This window comes from Morus notabilis, unplaced genomic scaffold (genome assembly GCF_000414095.1).
Source record: "Morus notabilis unplaced genomic scaffold, ASM41409v2 Scaffold523, whole genome shotgun sequence".
Lineage (NCBI taxonomy): Eukaryota > Viridiplantae > Streptophyta > Magnoliopsida > Rosales > Moraceae > Morus > Morus notabilis.
The window spans coordinates 259,900-265,478 of record NW_010360304.1 but is presented as its reverse complement, the minus strand read 5'-3'; positions in this window follow the sequence as shown (position 1 = coordinate 265,478).

Sequence of the window (5,579 nt, the reverse complement as noted above, 5' to 3'; positions counted from 1 at the left end):
GTTTTATGTTCCCCATATGGTTCTTGGTGGATTTCAAAAGATCCAATTAGTATTTAAGGAAACTGGAATATTTTTGGAGGCCTGTATAGCTGCCCGGACAGTGAGTCTAGTCGAGTACTGGTCCAATTTATGTAATAATTGCCTTATAGTTTCCTTACTCCAATTCCAATTATATGTTTTGTAGCATTCGTGGTTTTTCTTTGACTTTGCAGTACAATCCAATGCCATGTTTGGGTCCTTAAACATACTCATGGTCTTTAGTATTATAATGTTTCAAACCTTAATGTATTATATCCATAGAAGAAAGCAAGCAAGAAGTTGTGCAAAAAAGGAAACAAAAGTTGTTATATGAATGTTGTTTATAAAAGTTTGTAAAAACTGGTCATATCTGCTTGGCTGGATTTTGACAAAGTTGCTTACTATAAACCCCTCAAAAGTTTGTGTTGTCCATTTTCTTTTCTTTTTTCTTTCTTTTTGAGGTATTCCTTTAATGCTATTCCTTTTTCCCCCCACTTCTTTACCATTCAAAACTAAATTTTCAGGTTGATAAAGGCTTTGCAGTATCTGTATCCGACAACCTAATTGTTTGTGCTTGTAGTAGTAGAATAGTGCGACTCTTCACCATTGAGACCCTTGAATATGCTGGAAGTCTGTCATATTCAAAGGATAAAAAAGGTGGTGGGATTAGGAATAATGACATTTTTTTACCCTAAGAGCATCAACTGGAGGACAATGTAGAAAAAGATGAAGCTTCACTATCACAAGAAATGGTTGAAGTATGAGATCAAATTGTGACAAGTTTAATGAACACGACTTAATTCTTTTAATGACTCTGTCAGTTTTTTGAACATGAAATGTACTTTTTTGTTCAACAACACTAATGCTCTTTTTAGTTGTAACTATATTGTGAATGAATAAATGAAAAAAAAAAAGAATTAATTATCATAAATTTATTGTTAAAAAACTCAAAATTATAGCATTATATTTTTTTAAGTTAAATAAATATTTTTAAATGCCAAAAACAATTAATATATTTGAGTTCTATACTATGTCTATTTTGGTCATGTTACATACCCACAGTAATTCAACATCAAAATTTACCAAACGCTATTACACTGATTTTAGAACCAGCACAGCTACTATAATTACAGTTTACTAAACACTCCGCTGCTTTTTGTAACAACTGTTTCTTTTTTCAGCACAACTAAAAGTAATTTTTCTAAAATTCATAGTAATACCAAACTAAGCCATTGTATTTACTTTAAAAGCACCTCTAAAGTATGCTATTTAGTACATTTTACTTTCTTTGGTTGCTGTTACGTTTGCTGATTATTGGTTTACCAATTGAGAGAGCATTCAAGAAAACTAAAAATTAATAAAACCTGAATTTCGAGAGTGACGTGAAGAATAATTGATGTACAGTTTACGGAAAAGCAAATCCTTTAAATGAAAGGGTACAATCATCAAAAAAAAATTTGCGACAAAATATCTTTTTGAGATTACGAGTGCTTTCTTTGATTACATAATTTGCTGTTTGGGGATGCCTATGAGATTGGTATTTGCTAAAATCTAATTTTTTGACAAGATCTCGGCTGCCTAAAATCGGATATTGATAAGCAGTTCTAATTTTGATTATTATGTAAATGTTGAGATTTTCTCAAAATAACCTAAGCGATTTTTACCACAACTTTTTTTTTTCACACGACAATTATTATTTATTAGGGATCAATGTAGTTACAATAATAAAGGAAAAAGAGACTAATACCTCTTATAGGGTATGAATTTAGATTTTTATCTATTATTTTTTATTAATATTTATTTAGCTAAACAACTATATTAGTCAAAATGTTATAAATCAAGAGTATATGGTAAAAATTCAGACTCATGCACTTTAAAAGTAAGTTCACCAATTTTCTTTAATATAATATATAGTTGCACTTAGGACACGAATTTAAACTCTGCAATCTTTGAAGGAGTCATTAAAGATAAAATCAGATAAATTTTATGGATGCGATGTTGATTTGGGGGGAAGTCGCAATGAATATCCATCAGTTGAGGGCAACAACTTTCTAGGCCTAGTGGGGGTGATGGACGTTGGTGAGCCTTCTCCAATATATAGTTTGGAGGGAGGGCTAAAGTGGACTTTGGGTTGAATAAACATTGTAATCCGAGTGTAAGGTCGATGTTAATCCAATAGTTTTTTGAGGAATTATTAATATGTTTCAAGTTTACATTCTCGTTTGTTGCGCAAATTTAAATTGTTATTCAAATGTTTGAATTTCAATTTAATCGATCCAAACAAACAAACAAGTAGCAAATTTATATTGTTATTCAAATATTTGAATTTCAATTCAAACGAACTAAACAAACAAACAAATACCAGCGTTTCTCATAAGAAAATAGAATATGATTTTTATAATAATAATAGTAGAACATGGTAAAGTTGGCCTATTCTTACAAGAGGTGTAGAGGTAGATGAGAGCGATATGCAGCAGGCGATGTCAAGGTCAAGGTTTTTTTTTTTTTTTTTTTTTTTTTTTAACTTTGGGCTCTATCACAAGAGATTAGGGTTTTAACTCAAAAGTTTAAGTGGAGTAATCCAATCCCTTATAAACTCATCATAGCTCTCATCTATTGATAATGTGAGATTTTGTTCACACTTTCAACAATCCCCCTTTCGAAGCAAGTACTACGGCCCTCGTTTGAATGATAACACATTCCATCTATTAGATCCTCTATCGCACCTCCATTTCGTCACATGGAGATAGTCCATGTCTGTTGTCCTCATTTTTCTGTTCGGTGATTGTCCATCTACTAATTATTTGCTATGTCATTTAAATTTAAGAATATAATCACATAAATAAGAATAAAATACTACAAGTTTTAAGCAATTCACAATGTGTCAAAATTTAATTGAAGGGACAGCTACTGAGACAAAAAAATAGGACAACAAATATTGATTCCATATGGAGATCCCACCACCTCATGCTCTCCATCGCATATCTCCTCGTCTTCATGTTGTGCACAACCTCGAGGTCTTCACTGCATTTATGGCCTCACATTGCATTGGAAGGAAGATCCACCTCGAGCTTCACAAATTTTTTCACCATCGTGTTATTATTAGGGGCCCACACCTTCACTCGGCACATCAAGAATTCATCTCGTGGGTATACTTAGTAACATCTTGGTCCTAACTCTGATACTAATTGTTATAATCATAGGTTTCACCATGAAGAATTAGAGTTTTAACTCAAAAAGTCAACTTAATGAGTGGAATAACTTACTCTCTTATATACTTATTATAGCTCTCATTTATTACTAATGTGTGACTTTACTCGCTCCTCTAATAATTTTCATGGCAAATTGAAGGTGACTTTTTTTGAATTTTTAAATATATATATAAACCTCGAAGGAGATTCATATTACATAGCTGATAGCATTTAAATAAGTTTATTATTGAAAAGATGATAGAATATTTATGTGGTGATATAATAATTAGTTTTCCATCTAATGAACATATACCCTTTCTTCTCTCATCTATTTTTTCTTATTTTTACCGATCAATATCTTACTCTTTTTGTTTTTGTTTTTTTAGCATTAACTTTTTGGACAAATTACATAGTTGTTGTAAATTATAAGTTATGTCACAAAATATTCTCAAACTTTAATTTGTAATATCTATTTTCTCTTTAACTTTAAAAGTCTTATAAATTTTTCCTTTATCTTAAAATTTTAACGGAATTAAGGGCATTTTAGTAAGCAGCAAAAATACCATTAATGACATATTTACGTGGCATGCCATTAAAAGTGAAATGCACATTAAAAATTCTAATTAAAAATATAAAAGAGTAAATATAATAAAAAAAGTAATAAAAAAACCCCTAATATTTTCTTACTTTTATTTATTCTTCCCGATAGTGTTTTCATTGTGATTGCAGAGACACCCGAAGATGATGTCGTTCCATCCAAAGTGCATCAGCTTGCTTCATCCCAAAAGGGATTGCTTCTGCTTCTCCAATGTTGCATCTCATTTCTTAATGTGGGGGCTGGATTGCAAATATGGTGCGGCACGAGAGGAGTTGTCATCGCAAGGGCTGAGTCGTGCTTGGTAGATTGCCGCCCAGATGTCCCCGTCGGAGCACCCCTTTCCTTGTCAAATCTCGTCGTACGCAGCATCCATCTTCTTATTAGACACCGTCGTCATTGCAATGTTCCAGAAAATCCATATAAAACCTGTTAGCTCTCTCTTTCAATTACTTTTTTTTTTTTTTTTTTTTTTTTTTTTTTTTTTTTTTTTTAAAGAAGCAAGAACATTTTAAGGTGGGGAAAACTAGAAAGACCCATTAATCTTTACAACTCAAAATGCAAAAACTGAGTTGCATTTGGCATCACGGTTCAAATCATAGTGGTTTAGTTTTAAAACTAATTTCATGATTCATAATTTAAACTTGGGATTAAAACTATCGTTCTAGAATCGGATTCAAAACTAAGAGTTTGAACAATTTAAAATCAAAAGGGAATGATTTTATTTTTTTAAGGTAGTTCTAATTTAAAACATTATATTAAAATTCAAACTTTGAATTAGAACTTGTTGGAAACCGAATCGAATTCGGATGTGGAAACGTGGCGAGAGGGCGGATCAAGTATGACAAAAATTTTCATAAAATTTTTGAGATACTTTATAGATTATATTAATTTATGCACGAATAAATTAATCACATTAATTTATATATCAAGAACTCAATTAGGAAAAATACCTGGAAGCCGACTCGGATGATAACTTGAGTTCTTTGACCACGAACAATCCTTGCTCCAAAGCCTTGTGTTTAGAAAATCAAAGTCTTCTATGTCAATTCCTTAAATCTACGTAGACGTGTGTGTGGGCACACTCGAGACTAAAATGGGTTTGATCAAACACTTGAATTTTCCATAAACACCAACGCATGCACGATGTGAAATTTTTTGGGAGAAAAATTTTTTCCTTCTCTCTATAATAGGAATTTCGGCCAGCCCCTCTAAAATTAGGTTAAAAAATTGTTACGCGCAATTTTTTATCATATCTTATTTATAGAGTAGAAGTCCAACTTCTGGAAAGAATCAAATCTCTCTCTCCTATTTGAATTTTGAATAAAAATTCTCCTCTACCCTTATCTCTTGTGGCCGGCCATGCTAGGGTTTTTACCCTGTGTGTGGCGCCAATCTCAGATAGGGAAAGAAGAGAAAATTATCCTTTATCCTGTAGTCCAATTTTAATTCAAATTTAAATTCGAATTTAAGTCAAACTTAAATTAATTTGAATTCTAAATTGAACAACTTATCAAATAAGTTTAAATGGATAAATCTAGATGTGTTCAAATTCAAATTTAAATAATCACATCATTTAAATAATAATTAATTCTCAATAATTATTTTTCGAGTGTTTAGAATTTCCTAATTCTAAAATTCCCATTTTGCCCTTTGTGTCTGGTAGAATTACTAGGACGATGCAGGGACTAATAGACCTATAATCTCGAGCTCCAATAAAATTAATAATTAATTAAACACTTTAATTAATTAATTAATTCTATTAATTCAAATAG